The sequence below is a fragment of the Neoarius graeffei genome, chromosome 9 (genome assembly GCF_027579695.1).
Source record: "Neoarius graeffei isolate fNeoGra1 chromosome 9, fNeoGra1.pri, whole genome shotgun sequence".
NCBI lineage: Eukaryota > Metazoa > Chordata > Actinopteri > Siluriformes > Ariidae > Neoarius > Neoarius graeffei.
Window position 1 is genome coordinate 78,053,254 of NC_083577.1, and position 17,615 is coordinate 78,070,868.

General features: G+C 40.2%; 1 protein-coding gene across 1 annotated transcript in view; it reads left to right on the forward strand.

Moving 5' to 3' along the window:
• Positions 1–4,654: 4,654 nt before the first annotated feature.
• Positions 4,655–17,615, forward strand: part of si:ch211-45c16.2 (mitogen-activated protein kinase kinase kinase 13) — a 178,107-nt gene continuing 165,146 nt past the window's right edge. The window contains exon 1 of the mRNA XM_060930328.1: positions 4,655–4,776. The gene's annotated coding sequence lies outside the window, so the exon portion shown is untranslated. The remainder of the gene's footprint in view (positions 4,777–17,615) is intronic.

Sequence of the window (17,615 nt, forward strand, 5' to 3'; positions counted from 1 at the left end):
CGCGGACAAAGGTGTCGATAATTGTGGAACGGTGTCGATAACTGTGGACAAAGGTGTCGATAATTGTGGAACGGTGCCGATAACTGTGGACAAAGGTGTCGATAATTGTGGAACGGTGTCGATAACCGTGGAAAAAGGTGTCGATAACTGCAGACAAAGGTGTCGATAATTGTGGAACGGTGTCGATAACCGTGGACAAAGGTGTCGATAATTGTGGAACGGTGCCGATAACTGTGGACAAAGGTGTCAATAATTGTGGAACGGTGTTGATAACCGCGGACAAAGGTGTCAATAATTGTGGAACGGTGTCGATAACCGTGGACAAAGGTGTCGATAATTGTGGAACGGTGTTGATAACCATGGACAAAGGTGTCGATAATTGTGGAATGGTGCCGATAATTGTGGAACGGTGTCGATAACCGCGGACAAAGGTGTCGATAATTGTGGAACGGTGTCGATAACCGCGGACAAAGGTGTCGATAATTGTGGAACGGTGCCGATAACCGCGGACAAAGGTGTCGATAATTGTGGAACAGTGTCGATAACCATGGACAAAGGTGTCGATAATTGTGGAACGGTGTCGATAACCGTGGACAAAGGTGTCGATAATTGTGGAACGGTGCCGATAACTGTGGACAAAGGTGTCAATAATTGTGGAACGGTGCCGATAACCGCGGACAAAGGTGTCGATAATTGTGGAACGGTGTCGATAACCGTGGACAAAGGTGTCGATAATTGTGGAACGGTGTCAATAACTGTGGACAAAGGTGTCGATAATTGTGGAACCGTGTCGATAACTGTGGACAAAGGTGTCGATAATTGTGGAACGGTGTCACGTGATCTGATACACTAAGTAATCAGGAATCAACGTTTTTTTTCCAGTGGAAGTTTGAGTAATTATTCATGCACAATTTATGTATTGAAAGTCTTTTCTACTTTTGCAACGGCCAAAAGATCGTTAAGGTGTCAATAATTGTAACCGCCGCTCTACATAAATTTAAAAAGAGCAGTGCAAAAAACTGTGATAAAGATGTCATAACCTTTGAATGTGTGTGGGTGATAATATTTCTTGTAAAGTTAGATATCACCTCCCCAACCTATCAGTCAATCTCCCTTTAAAAATACAAGCCCGAGGAAAACTTGATGTAGCCCCTGGTCTTTTCAATAGACAAACGCCCTTGGGTGAGACTTGGGTGTAAACTGGTTTGGGGAAGTGCAGAAGAAGTATCAAGATTCATCAGGTAGGTCCAGAGTTTATTTATTTCCTTCCTTTCTGAGTGTTTATCCTCATACTGTAACTTTATGCTGCCCTCTAGTGTATATAATACGAATAATTCCTTTCTGAATTTTTTTTTCCACCCAGGGATATTTATTATTTGAGTACAATTATATAATTCACATGAAGATGAGTCATATAATAACTTCGAGAATATGCAGTCGAAGTTTCCTGTAGTGATGCACCAAAGAATTGTTTTGATATGTTGAACATCCGGGCTCTAGTTGCCAAAACAAGGAACAAGTTGTACGTGCGTCCTCTGATTGGTCCGCAATATGCCAAGACACGCCTCCTTTCAGTCCCAACATACAGTTGTGAATGAAACTGAAAACAGAGTCAATATTGTACACTATTTAGTAATATTAACAGTGGAGCTGTATTATGTGTGTGTGTGTGTGTGTGTGTGTGTGTGTGTGGGATGAGATTAAACGCTTATATGTTGTTGCACTTAGTCTTTTACAAAATATTAAAGTGTATGAAATGAGGGAAAATCAAACCATTGGCATAAAAATCCCCAGTCAGTTGCTCGTTAGTGAATAAAAATGGAGCTCTAATATCCTGTCACATTGTTACATGGTAGTGATGCACTTCCTTGCTGTAATTTAATTAAAATAATTAGGCTCCAAAACATTTATTCATGAGAGAAATTAGTTTCCAGGGTGTAGCTGAAACTGTTTCAACCACTCGGATGTTGTAGAAATTATGGTGTTACAGACGGATAAAATATTCTTGCATTTTGAAACCAGAATGAATGATTTTAGATTAGGGCTTTTCAAAGTGTGGGAGAGTCAGCCCCCTCTCAGAGAGCAAATAAACAACAGCGCCCCCTTACAATTTTTGTTGTTGCTATACTTAATGTTCCATTCGCATTTTTAAAAAAAAAATGGTTGTACACATTTTCTTTTACACATTTTAAACATCTGTGCTTTTTTAAAACCTATTTAACACATTTTAAACATCTGTGCTTTTTTAAAACCTATTTAACACATTTTAAACATCTGTGCTTTTTAAAACTTTTTTTTTACACATTTTAAACGTGCTTTTTTAAAACCTCTTTTTTTACACATTTTAAACATGTGCTTTTTTAAAACCTTTTTTTTACACATTTTAAAAATCTGTGCTTTTTAAAAACCTCTTTTTTTTACACATTTTAAAAATCTGTGCTTTTTTAAAACCTTTTTTTTTACACATTTTAAACATGAGCGTTATTAAAACTTTTTTTACACATTTTAAACATCTGTGCTTTTTAAAACCTCTTTTTTACACATTTTAAACATCTGTGCTTTTTAAAACCTCTTTTTTACACATTTTAAACATCTGTGCTTTTTAAAACCTCTTTTTTTTTACACATTTTAAACATCTGTGTTTTTTAAAACCTCTTTTTTTACACATTTTAAACATCTGTGCTTTTTAAAACCTCTTTTTTACACATTTTAAACATCTGTGCTTTTTTAAAACCTATTTAACACATTTTAAACATCTGTGCTTTTTAAAACTTTTTTTTTACACATTTTAAACGTGCTTTTTTAAAACCTCTTTTTTTACACATTTTAAACATGTGCTTTTTTAAAACCTTTTTTTTACACATTTTAAAAATCTGTGCTTTTTAAAAACCTCTTTTTTTTACACATTTTAAAGATCTGTGCTTTTTTAAAACCTTTTTTTTTTTTTACACATTTTAAACATGAGCGTTATTAAAACTTTTTTTACACATTTTAAACATCTGTGCTTTTTAAAACCTCTTTTTTACACATTTTAAACATCTGTGCTTTTTAAAACCTCTTTTTTACACATTTTAAACATCTGTGCTTTTTAAAACCTCTTTTTTTTACACATTTTAAACATCTGTGTTTTTTAAAACCTCTTTTTTTACACATTTTAAACATCTGTGCTTTTTAAAACCTCTTTTTTACACATTTTAAACATCTGTGCTTTTTTAAAACCTATTTAACACATTTTAAACATCTGTGCTTTTTAAAACTTTTTTTTTACACATTTTAAACGTGCTTTTTTAAAACCTCTTTTTTTACACATTTTAAACATGTGCTTTTTTAAAACCTTTTTTTTACACATTTTAAAAATCTGTGCTTTTTAAAAACCTCTTTTTTTTACACATTTTAAAAATCTGTGCTTTTTTAAAACCTTTTTTTTTTACACATTTTAAACATGAGCGTTATTAAAACTTTTTTTACACATTTTAAACATCTGTGCTTTTTAAAACCTCTTTTTTACACATTTTAAACATCTGTGCTTTTTAAAACCTCTTTTTTACACATTTTAAACATCTGTGCTTTTTAAAACCTCTTTTTTACACATTTTAAACATCTGTGCTTTTTAAAACCTCTTTTTTTTTACACATTTTAAACATCTGTGTTTTTTAAAACCTCTTTTTTTACACATTTTAAACATCTGTGCTTTTTAAAACCTCTTTTTTACACATTTTAAACATCTGTGCTTTTTAAAACCTCTTTTTTACACATTTTAAAACATCTGTGCTTTTTAAAACCTCTTTTTTTACACATTTTAAACATCTGTGTTTTTTAAAACCTCTTTTTTACACATTTTAAACATCTGTGCTTTTTAAAACATCTTTTTTTTACACATTTTAAAAATCTGTGCTTTTTTAAAACCTCTTTTTTACACATTTTAAACATCTGTGCTTTTTAAAACCTCTTTTTTTTTTTTTTTTTACACATTTTAAACATCTGTGCTTTTTTTTTTTTAAACATCTTGTTTTACACATTTTAAACATCTCACAGCATCGTTAGCTAGCACCTCTTGGCAGACAACACACTGTGGCAGTGGAGCATCTTCAGATCCAGTCCATGAAAATCCAAACTTTAAATAATCGTGATCATACTTCCTTCTTTTTTTGCTTGGCCCAGACAAAAAGAGGTTTTAAAAAAGCACAGATGTTTAAAATGTGAAAAAACAGAGGTTTTAAAAAAGCACAGATGTTTAAAATGTCTCCTCACTCACTGTAGCTTTAGGTACTAAAAATCGATCGATTTTGTCTGTGGTAAAGGCTAGCTGAAGTTTGCTAAATGTCCGCAATAGTAACTTATTCTGGTTTATTTTTCCTGACGTTGCGCCCCCCCTGAAGACCTCTGGCGCCCCCTAGGGGAGGCGCGCCCCACACTTTGAAAAGCCCTGTTTTAGATGGACCAGTGGATTGAATCCCAAATAGCTCCTTTTAAACACTTTAGTGCACTCGGTAGGGTGTATCAGTGACTCATTATTATGTATTTCACCTCCTATGTAGTGCGCTCGTGTAGGGAATAGGGTACTATTTGGTTCACAGGCATCGTCGCGCTCGCGCAAGGTTACAGGTGTATGTATTCACGTCAGGAGAGGAGGAAAAAAAACACGGAAGTGACGTACGCGCTCACGAGACTCGGAATCAGATTAAACCATCCCGTAAAATAAAAAAATAAATCAATCTAAGCCCTGAGCAGGACAGAGCAGCTTTCAGAGGACGGCAGAGCAGCAGGAATTAACCGGTATGGACGCGTTTTTACTTTATAGACCTCATTGTTTGAGGTTTGAATGTTTGTGCGGCTCCCATTTGTGGGTTTTGTGTTGCTCTTGGCCGGTTTTACACCATCACAGCACCGGCAGAGCAGGGAGACGTGGAGCTGGGGTGTTTTGCATGTTCCTGCTCTGTGTCTCTCTCCTTTCTAAATCACTAATATTACCCTTTAGGACGCTTTTAAGATTGTAAATACAAAGTAATGTGTTTGTGTGCTTATGGAGCTGCAGCATTAATAGAGTAATCCTCACATCCGAGTCTTAATTGGTCGATATTCATGTAGCGTTACTGATAGTAAAGGCTCGCCGATATGACCGAAAATATCGCGATAACTCGCGGCACGATATTTCGCTTTCGATATGGGTTATTTTACAATCAGGGTACAAAGTTTGTGTCATAGGGGTCCAAAATAAAAAAAAAAAAAACTATCAAATCTGCACTTTTGTTAAGTAATATGAACATAGGCATAGATTAGATTCACTTTATTCATCCCACATCGGGGAAATTCACATGTTACAGTAGCAAGAAAATGTCAGACAGATAACAAATAAAAATTAGACAAATGAAGGATTAAATACAGAGGGCTATTTGCATTATCTACCGTGAAAAAGTATAGAAAAATTGCCTTATTGAGAGGCTCGGAAAAATTGCACATTACAGGTAGACTCTGTGTATATATACACACATATACATAAATAATATAAAGTATGCATAAAAATAGTTTAGGGCCTATATTAATTGCACATAATAATTGCATTGATGGCGGCACGGCGGCGTAGTGGTTAGCGCTGTCGCCTCACAGCAAGAAGGTCCGGGTTCGAGCCCCGTAGCCGGCGAGGGCCTTTCTGTGTGGAGTTTGCATGTTCTCCCCGTGTCCGCGTGGGTTTCCTCCGGGTGCTCCGGTTTCCCCCACAGTCCAAAGACATGCAGGTTAGGCTAACTGGTGACTCTAAATTGACCGTAGGTGTGAATGTGAGTGTGAATGGTTGTCTGTGTCTATGTGTCAGCCCTGTGATGACCTGGCGACTTGTCCAGGGTGTACCCCGCCTTTCGCCCGTAGTCAGCTGGGATAGGCTCCAGCTCGCCTGCGACCCTGTAGAACAGGATAAAGCGGCTAGAGATAATGAGATGAGATGAAAAATTAGACAAACTAAGGATTAAATACAGAGGGCTATTTGCATTATCTACCGTGAAAAAGTTTAGAAAAATTGCCTTATTGAGAGGCTCGGAAAAATTGCACATTACAGGTAGACTCTGTGCATATACCGTACACACGTATATACATAAATAATATTTTTATATATAAATATAAGTATGCATAAAAATAGTTTAGGGCCTATATTAATTGCATCGATGAGAGATGGCAGAGGTAGTAGTGGTGAAGTAGTGCAAATATAATGACAAAAAGGTTATTGGTTATACAGTCTGACAGCAGTAGGTATGAATGACCTGCGGTATCTCTCCTTCTTACACCGTGGGTGTAGCAGTCTACTACTAAACGAGCTGCTTAAAGCCCCAACAGCCTCATGTTGGGGGTGAGAGGGGTTCTCCATGATTGAGGTCAGCTTGGCTAACATCCTCCTCTCACCCACCACCTCAATGGAGTCCAGAGGACAGTCCAAGACTGAGCCAGCCCTTCTGACCAGTTTATTAAGTTTCTTCCTGTCCCTCTCTGAACTTCCGCAGCCCCAGCAGACCACAGCGTAGAAAATCGCTGATGCTACCACAGAGTCATAAAAAGTCCTAAGCAGTGTCCTGCACACACCGAAAGACCTCAGTCTTCTCAGGAGGTGGAGACGACTTTGGCCCTTCTTGTACAGGACATCTGTGTTGTTAGTCCAGTCCAGTTTGTTGTTGAGGTGAACACCCAGGTATTTGTACTCCTCCACGATCTCAATGTCCAAACCCTGGATGCTCATGTGTAATAGTTTGTATTATAACAAGATTAAGTGTAGCTTTAAGCAGGGCTGGGAGAAACAAATGAAGTGATTCTTGGAGAGGACTTTTTTTTTTTTTGACAATTCAGAATCCACTACTTCCATAGTGCTTTTAAATACAAGGCTGTAAGCTTTGTGTTAGTTGTCTCTAATATTTATGTCCCAATATCTCGACCACATTTTAGGATGAAAATAATCATTTTAGATATGTTATTTTATATTGAAAAATTAGCTGTGGGCGGCACGGTGGTGTAGTGGTTAGCGCTGTCGCCTCACAGCAAGAAGGTCCTGGGTTCGAGCCCCGGGGCCCGCGAGGGCCTTTCTGTGTGGAGTTTGCATGTTCTCCCCGTGTCCGCGTGGGTTTCCTCCGGGTGCTCCGATTTCCCCCACAGTCCAAAGACATGCAGGTTAGGCTAACTGGTGACTCTAAATTGACCGTAGGTGTGAATGTGAATGGTTGTCTGTGTCTATGTGTCAGCCCTGTGATGACCTGGCGACTTGTCCAGGGTGTACCCCGCCTTTCGCCCGTAGTCAGCTGGGATAGGCTCCAGCTTGCCTGCGACCCTGTAGAAGGATAAAGCGGCTAGAGATAATGAGATGAGATGAGATGAAATTAGCTGTCTCGGAGAGGACATTTTTTTTGACAATTAGATATTAATTTGATCAAAATAGTCTGAAAACTTACTGGCATTCAACATTAAAACTTAACTATGTTTCCAATGATATGGAACCAAATATGTGTGGTATAAAGAATGATTTAAGCGCATCCCTTTTGGAGCTACCTGTGGTCAAAAAAGCACTTTTTCTAAATGACACGAGTAATTTTGCTAAATATGACACGTATTGCCTAGCCTGGGAAATCCCATGCTGCTTTGCACAATCGTTCCGATCTGAAAAGACAGCATGGAAACTATGGTCTAAAGGCTCGCCTGAGTTAGGGAGCCAATCGGAGAGTGGGGAGGGGTGGAAAGACGGTGACGCGTACTACTCGACAAACGGAAGCTTGTGGTTTATTTGGGACTGTTTACGGATCACATTTAACATGGCGGCGAGCGATACGAACTAAACTTTCGATCAAGCTTTAGACACTGTTCTGAATAGTTTAGAGCAGTTATCGTTTGGTGCCATTGTTTTCCTATTTTTGTTTTGCCTTCTCTTTCTCTTTCCTTCTCTTCTTCGTCGCTCTAACTACGTCACCGGGTACAACTGCCATGATTGGCCATGGGCTACGTATACGCCAAATGATAGACATTCGCAACGTCCAATAAACGGCCGTTGACAATCGTAAACCACACCTCCCCTACGAGAAATTCAATAGGCGGATTCCAGACCATATTTCACTTGTGATATGGTCTGGTGATAGCCAGACTACGTATTGCCATACATTCACCAAAAATAACGTTATCACCAAATTTTTATTTTTTTTTTGCATGGTAAATAGAGCTATCACAGGGCTACAATAAACAACCAAGTTTATTTAATCAAGCCTTTTGATATTGAAGATAATAAGTGTTAAATGTGATTTTTAGCTTGCGTACCCTGATTGTAAAGCAACCCTTAACGTTCCTGTCCCTAACCTATGCAAAGTGGATAATTCTCATGCTCTCGTGGATGAAGTTATGCGAGGAATAGGTCAACGAGACGGAAAACACATCCCAGTCCCCAAAAAATGTATTGTTGGCATTTGGGCTTTTAATGCATGCTGATGCTAAACGTGTCACCTCAACTCTCACGATTCACGGACTTAGCTGGTTAGTTATGACTGACTAGCACATAGCCTCCAACCTTAATCTTACCTCTCTCACCCTCCTCCTCATCTGTCACTGTTTCCCTGCCCCTGTCTCTGCTTCGTGAGAAGAATTGTCTGATATCCATCTGGAAAAGTAATTTAATATCGTTTAATTCGATGTAGTTTAATGGGTTTGCTAGAATATGGTTTGCTTAGTTTTGTTGCAAAAACTTCGCGCGACCTTAACTCATCCAGAGCCCGTTCTCTGACTCATCCAAAGAGTAGACTCATCTCTCCAGTAGGCTAAGTGGACTCATGGCACGCCGCACGCACGCTATGTTTACAGTGAGAATCTCCCAGACCAATCAGAAAATTAGTTAGAAAGAAGAGGTGATCGAAGTTTGAAACACACTCTGTCCTACAGCTTACAGTAGATATATGATCTGCCAAAGAAACTAGTTTGTTACGGAAATCTTTCAACATTTTCTTACTGGGGCACAGCTGATTTTTACTGGGGCACGTGCCCCAGTAAAAAAGGCCTAGTGATGCCCCTGGGACAGACCCCGATTTTAATGACCTGTCCCTGAAAATGTCCCCGATTTTGGCCGCGAACCCCCGGTTCCGATCGAGTAATAGAGGTCTTTGAAAGCAGCCTAGGAGAAGATGTGCGTGGGTTGCTTTGACAGTAATCCTATTTTAGAACGACACTGGCTTTCAAGTGCCCTTATAGGTGGATCACGCCATGTGATCATCTCATCTCATTATCTCTAGCCGCTTTATCCTGTTCTACAGGGTCGCAGGCAAGCTGGAGCCTATCCCAACTGACTACGGGCGAAAGGCGGGGTACACCCTGGACAAGTCGCCAGGTCATCACAGGGCTGACACATAGACACAGACAACCATTCACATTCACATTCACACCTACGGTCAATTTAGAGTCACCAGTTAACCTAACCTGCATGTCTTTGGACTGTGGGGGAAACCGGAGCACCCGGAGGAAACCCACGCGGACACGGGGAGAACATGCAAACTCTGCACAGAAAGCTCGAACCCGGACCTTCTTGCTGTGAGGCGACAGCGCTAACCACTACACCACCGTGCCACCACCATGTGATCATTACATCAGATAATGCTTCATAACATTTGACAGAACCGCGTGCTTCTAGAGATCTGTGAGAAGCATATCTGTGTTGAGTAAAGCTAAGCACATCCTGGACTATAATTCACTCCGCATTCTTTACCGTTCCCTGGTTTTACTGTACTTAAATTACTGCTCGGTGGTGTGGGGAAATGCGTATAAATGTTCACTTCATCCAATAACTATACTTCAAAAAAGAGCGATAAGAATAATTCATAGTGCTGGTTACCGTGATCATACTAATTCACTATTCTTAAATTCAAAATGTTTAAAATTCAGGGATATTATAGAATATAAAACTGCCTTAATAATGTATAAAGTAAGGAATTCTAAAGTACCAAGGAATATCCAAATAATGTTCTCGGATAGAGAGGGGGGCTATAATTTTAGGGGGAAATTGAAATTTAAAAATCGCAGTGCTAGGACAACATTAAAAATGTTCAGTATTTCTATTTGTGGAGTAAAGCTGTGGAACAGTTTGAATGTGGAGCTCATGAAATGTACAACTATAAACCAGTTCAAAAAAAGGTATAAGGAACAGATCTTTGAGATATAGGGTCATTCCACGTCAATTCAACCCGGGGCCCGCGCACTTAGGTCTCAAAAGGGGTGTTCACACAGCACATGTTTGCATCGATGCTGCACCGATGTATTTTGTTGCGATATATCTTACACCGGTAGGGCTGGGCGATATGGAGAAAAAAAAATATCTCGATATATTTTTGCTATATCTCGATATACGATATATATCTCGATATCTATGCAGGAAAAACAACCCCCAAAAAACAGACACACCAAATTCAGCAAGGTGTTTTTTTTATTTTTTTATTTTTATTGAAGTGCAAACAGGTAGGCAGCCAAGTGCCTAGAGGTAGACAGGTACTAGTAACAAAGTGCTTGTGCACCATTTTTAACATGAATTATCAAACCAAGGAAGTAGTATATTGCCTTATTTTAATTACAAACATAAAACCTGAGGGTAGGCAGTTCCTATAAAGTGCGTCTTAAACATTTAAGATAACAAAAAAAAACCTCATTTCATAAATAATAATTTGACTTATGTGTTGTTCGTCCGATGGTTTAAAACCAAAATATCTCCATATAATGGAGCCATTTGTCCTTTTTTTGGTACGAGTTCTGCCGCCTCCGGGCTTTCTGTAGGCGCCGCCATGTTGAATGAGTTAACGCCGCCTACACGCAAGGGGAGGGGGTACAAACACACGAAGGAGGCGGGGCGGGCAGCACCATAGCACAGTAAAGGAAATTAAGCACAGTGGCGAAATCATATTAATTTAGAGCATTATCTCGATATGTACAATATGCCAAAATCTTTTTCGTGTTCATAAAACATATCGATATATCGCCCACCCTTATACATCGGTGTAAATTTTGTGGAGCGTTCACGTCACAAACCTGCTTACTAGAGAGAAGCATGTTAGCACCGGTGCAGCCCCACTTGCGTTCACACGGCAGTTTTTGCGACCGTGCTGTACGATAGTAATAATGCGGAAATTAAATATGCGCATGCGTGAAAATGTACTTCCTTTTCCCGGTTGTCATGGCATCACCAAGCGCCGGGAAAACAGCGTGGATGAAGACACCAGTGTTGTCAGATACTGCTGACGTTTTCCAGCCCAAAATATGTTCAAATCCACCAAAATGCACTTAAAACCGCCCAATCTGGCAACACTGGAAGACACGCAGTTCTGTTGTTGATATTTGCCATTTTGGAAGCACAAAATACCAGGATGCAAATTATGCAATGGCTATATGTAATCAACTCTCCTCACGCGTAGCGAGTCTACCCCTGTAGCGTTCAGACGTCCCATTTTATATCGGTGCTGCCCCGCAAACTAGCATTTACTCCGGAGTAAATTTCTTAAGCCACCTCCCGAGCAGGGTTAGATTTGCACCACGGGCGATTGCTCTAAGACAACGAGGGAGGCTCAGCCTCCTCTAAAAATGACGAACATCGTGTAGGATGAATTGCGCTAGGCTTATGTTATAGCCGACCTTATAACATTGCTATTTCAGATCCAGAATCATAGAAATATGTGTTCAACCCACTACAGTGCGAAATCATTCCGTTATAACTTTCCCCAGTTCGCCTAATGTGTGCGTGAGTTTTTCCCCCTCGTGACAGCGCGATGCAGCGCAGCCTCAGTGGACTTCAATGGCATTTGGGAGCTCTGCGCTTTTCAATATCAAAATGCAAGATGGTTATTGGACAAATACTGCGAAAATGCCCGCCCACGGACTCCGAGCCTCACAGTGGGAGGGACATGGCAGTTTCTGCGAGGAGACTGGTGATTGGTGAAAGCGGCTGGATATTTTCTTTGATTGACAGCTCGTTTCAAATATAGACAGGCAGCGGTGAATTTCAGTTCAGTCCCATGCGGATTCGCAAGTGCTGTGGTGTATTGTAAGAGATCTGCTTACATTTCGATTTCATTCATTACATACGGTTTCTACCAGCTTTTTTAGTTTGTATATATTTTCATTGTAAATAAAGTGTAAATATAGTGTTGTCAAGTTTGCTATCTTAGTTCCAGAAATTTCGTTTATTTGAGTGACTGAACTTGAACTTGAGGGGGCTAGTCAGCTAGCAAGAAAGCTGCGCACGGATGCCAAGCATTGCTGATTTAATTTTGGCGAAGCCATTTGCCAGTCTTCCTTTCGAGGAAAAAATTAAAATTAAAGAGCAGGATAGACCAATGCCTCAAATTGACTTGGTGAAAAAGGTAGGGAATAATACTCATTCCTTTCAGCTCTCCTGGTACGAGAAAGTGAATTGGCTAACAGCAAGTGACCCACATCAACAACAGTAAATAGGCTACTTTAGTAATATGTCATGGATGGACCAAAAATATAGAATCTATTTAAAATGTTTATGCTGAGTATATTATATTGGAATATATGTTTTTCTGGATATGAATTAAACACAGCTACAATTTGGAAAACATTTTTAAACAAAAACACAGCCGAGAACATTTCACACTACAGACCTGGATTAAAAGTGAAGGGTTATCAAAATTGTCAATAAAACATTTCTCAGTCAAAATAAGTAAAATATAGGGAAAGTGTCATTGAATGAAATGTGTGGCACCCAGCTCTATGTTTGGCTCCCCAAGGTCAGTGCTTGTGCCTATTCCAGAACACTCTGCTGTTACTGCTGAGGTTCCTGACAAAGAGCTGCTTTCAATAATGATCAATTTTTAAACAACATGCCACAATTTTAAAATATAAAATGTTAAAATATACCCCCTCCCCCCAACACCACCATCATGTATATTGGACAGTAGGCTAATGGGCCAAAAGAACCTGTTATTTCACAGTTTGTGACGCTGCCAACAATCAGCCAGATCAGAGGCAAGAGTATGGGCAAAATTGATGTGTTTTTTCTTTTAAAATCTGGAAATATCGTAACCGACCAGCCTCCCCTGTTTGAAAGACTACCAGCCGCCACTGATTTGCACTGGTTTAAGCAGCTTTTAGGGGCTACACCGGTATAACTTTGTACCATGTAAACGCTCTACCGGGGCAGCCCCGGTGCTACACCAGAGTAAAAGTTGCCGTGTGAACACCCCTAAATTCTGAAAAAATCACCAGATGTACCCATGTTACCTAGGAGAAACACTGTAAATGTATTTGAATGTAAGATGTACCGGTATACTTTCCATGTTACAGCCAGTTTTACTGAGGGAGGGGGGGGTCAATTTTGTTCAGATTTTTTTTTTTTTTTTGTCGTCAAAGTTCACAAGCCCACAGCTCAAGAACTAAACCATGTAGGAGGCTCAAATTTTGTATGCTGGTACATAAATAGGAATAGTACGTAGCAAAACTGTCATTTTTGGGTCTGGATGATCCTGCATGGTCATAGCACTCCCTCAAAGATGATCAAAATTTTATTGGAGTTTTTGGCTGTGCTCTGTTTAGGCCTTCAGAAGACATATTTTTACCCAACATAGGCTCGAGTTTTTTTTTTTTTTCCGTTATTGAGATAAGTAGAAACACTCTCAAAAAAAGCAATAAACAGAAAGGAAACTCTATCAGTGTTTGAACAGAAGACCTCACAAGTCTGACACATCATTTTGGATGTCATTTTCAGAGCACCGTAACACCTTGTGGGAATGTGCGCAGATTTTAAAAATATTTTTTCCTTTATTCTCCATGATCCCTTCTTTTTAAAAACACCAATTTGGCTTGTCTTACTCGAATCTTTCTTTTTTATTTTCCACCCTGAACATGGGCAAAATGCACCATTGAGAGCAATATGTTTTCTATAACATTTAATGTAAAGAGTAAATAACCAAAGGCCAATTTTGCCCACCTGAGAGCGCCTGTGCAGGGGTGGAGGGATCCTTTTCAATTTCAATGATTCAGTGATTTTCGGGGCACCTGTGGTTACTCGAGTAAATCCAGTGTACACTCATCCAGAAGGGTAATTTTGCACAAGGCCATCTGTCTACAGCAGAAAAAAATAAAACAAAACGCGTCTGGAAAAATCCCGAGGTAGTCTGGAGCCAGAATCGTGACGTCACCTGCGGAAGCGCCAGCAGGCTGCGCGAGCTTTGCACGGTTTCAGTGCACAGCCTGTGTAGACCAAGCGCTCCCATTTCTCTCTCACTGTCCGGTCTTTTGGAAAACGTTGAGTACTAATCCCATCAAGATTGGTGTTGCTACACCCTCCTACGATACATCTGTTAACCATTTTAATAATTACGCGATAACGTTGAAGAAATTTGCAGAAAACCACCAGGTCGTTTTCTCATAAACAAACCAGCGCTGATGTAGGATTCAGAAGGAGGCGTCCCGCACGCGACGTCACGAAAATCAATGTTTGCCGCGAAATCCAAATGGCAAGTTTTTTCAGAGGTGGACCAATTCGCCTCAAATGGCTTGATTTCAACTGAATTTTTCTGGTATTGCGCAAGGTAAAAAAAATTGCAGAGAATGCAGAATGTTACAGATATTTGACCAAAGTTTAATATAAAATGGGAGAATTGCATTGATCTTGCTCCTGAATTTACCCGTGATATGCACTTTAAGTCATTATCTCACTGGGCTGCGACAGCTTGCGAATGTAATTCGCGAGAGAATTTCAAAAGTCTTGAAACATCCGCGGGGCTTCTCAGTTTCCTCGCATGAGTCGCAAAGTGTCGCTCCAATTTTGAACATGTTAAAAAAATCCGTGTGACAAAATTTCTCTCAAAATAGCCGCAAATGCGTCGCTGGTGTCGCAAAGCCATCACGAACCCTCCTCAAGTCAGTTTCTGTGACGTGAGGTACTGGCTGAAGTGCGAGAACTGAATTTGCATATTTTATCGCAATTGTTGTCTCCAACTAGTCGCAGGCTGTCGCAGCCCAGTGAGATACTGGCTTTACCCCAAAAGTTCTTTCTAATAAATAAGACCAAACCGGTCTCATTGAAGTTGCTCCGTAGATTTTATGCTGCAAAAGTCCCCCCCCCCCCCACACACACACACGTTGTTTTAAGTGTGACCTCGACGTGATTTGTTCTTTTTTCACCCTGAAACTGTCTCACTTATTTTGGTCTTGTTAATTCTCACACACACTTTTTGGAAAAACATTAACTCCTTTATTGTTAAAGGAGATACGTGGAACCTTTATTTTTAAATAAATTTCTGAACGGATAGTATCTCCATCCTTGACTCTTGTATGCTGCATAAATGGGAATAAAAAAATATATTTTTGAGATTTAAAATCGACCGCAAAGTTGGCATTCGAGCTGCCCCGCTGAGCCAGCCAGCCCTGAGCGCGTGACGTCACTGCAGGAACCGGTTTTAAGGCCGAGGCCTTTGACAGCTATAGACCCTTTTCACTCACGTGACCTTCGTAAACGCGACCGCCATTTTGGACATGAAGAAATAACGGTTTATGGCACAGACCCTTTCGGTTCTCGCTCATCTAGCTGCTACAATGACTGGTTAGACTGCAACAATAATACCTAACACACATTTAAGTATCCGTCGTAAAGACGTGAAACTCATCGAGTGACGAGTGTGTTCGTTGATAAGCTAACACAATCTAAAAGTAGACATACCATCACACTGCCCTGGCGCTGTGTACAGTTTACCTTCTATGGTTTGTGCACTCACTATTTGCCATTACTTTCTCCAACCCAGTGTTCGAACTATGCCGATATTTTCGGGGGGTCCCTTTTTTTCCCCTTGGGGGGGTGCTTGCGCTTGTCTCAGAGCGCGGATCTCCAAACACATGAGAAGCCTATCTTACGCACCTATCACGCGGACTCCACACCTCCACACACGCATCGCGTCTGAAGTCATAACTCATCAACAATGATACCACACGCAAGAAAAAAAAAAACAGTCAGGCTACTCAACACATCTGATCCACAGCAGCACCAAAGCATCACTGGAAATCATGTCAACAACCAATCTTCCATTTCAACACGCGTCAACAAACAAATGGCACCACAAACATGAACGAATCGGTCAGGCTACCGATTCCAAACCCACAGCAGACGAATAATTAAATGCATCTTTCCTTAAAGCAGAATCGACCACTAAGGAAGTCTGTTGGCACACTTCCTTTCTACTAGTTTGTCCCCCCCCAACCTGGCAGCAGCAGTCGTTGTCATATTGGTTTATTTTATCTTTGATGTAAACACAACACTTCGGATATGCAAATGCTTCCCGTTACACACGATTGCTATTTCAATAAACATCATTTTGCCAATATTTTAGAGACCATCCATCTTCTCCGTCGGTCAGCATCTGTTGGGATCCGATGAAATGATAAATCTTGCCTTGTGTGTTGATGGTTGCTACATCCAGGTGCACAACAATATAATGGAATGATGGAAGTCTTGCTGAAAGTAAAAACTTTCTTTGATGGCTATATTCCTTTCGATGCTTCGCCGTCGTTCCTTGTTGTTGGCTGTGGTAGACTACTGGTAGTTCATGTCCAAAATGGCGGCCGCGTTTGTCGTGACGTCACGTGAAAAGGGTCTATAGACCGAAGTCATATAAATAAAAAAAAATTATGGTGAAAGTAAGAAATACCATTACCGACTCGCTCAACTAAGACTGATTTGACTTCATTGATTGTGGGTTGACTCTCATTAAAACAGGATAGGTGTGATAAGTTATGCAACACATGCATGCATTTTCACTGATAAAACGTAAAAGGCTAATTAAATAATCAGATGAACTGAGACAATCACATTCTGAAGCAAATTAAATAATCTTATACCGGTAACTTAAACACACAATACAAGTTACATGTATTAATCTAAATGCAGGTAAACAACGTGTTTTGTATCCAAATGAGAGTCGGAGCTTACCCGTCTGTGTTCTCGCTTCTTGAAGGCCGATCTTGTGGCCGATTTGTTTTGAAACAATCTGACTTTCAGTTGTCGTTCAGTTCTCCGTTCATTCGCTTCTTCCATGTAAGGGCGAGATGGCAGCAATATCCAGTTTAGAAATCAGATGGCTGCTCCACTCATTCTCTCCATACTGAGTACTCCGCCATTACTGCTCGGCTCAGGCAATTACTAAAACCCGGGACGGAACGGGATGTCACCGTTTTTAGTAACAACCGCGGGGAGGTCACTGCCCGAGTGATATGTTCCGTCCCAGGTTTTAGCACCCACCCTCGGCTAACGCTCCAGGAGAACTGGTGCAACTGAACTCACTTTAAAAAAATTAATACTTTCCTTTTCTTGTTTTTTCTTTAATTGTTGATACTGCACCCTCTTTCAGTACAGGCTTATAGCAAACGCTACTCAACAGATCCGAGGTTTCGTACGAGTCTTCAGTCAAATGTGCAGAGCAGAGGAGAGACCCCTTCATAGCTGCCCAACGTGTACATGGATTTCTCGCAAAACGTGTCCAAATCTTTGCAGTTTGAACATTCTTGGGCCATAAATGCAATGTAAATCCACCTTCTGTCGTGTTGCTGCACCCGCCAGCAACACATCTATGTGGCATGGCGATAAATTAGCTCAACATGGAGGATCGGAG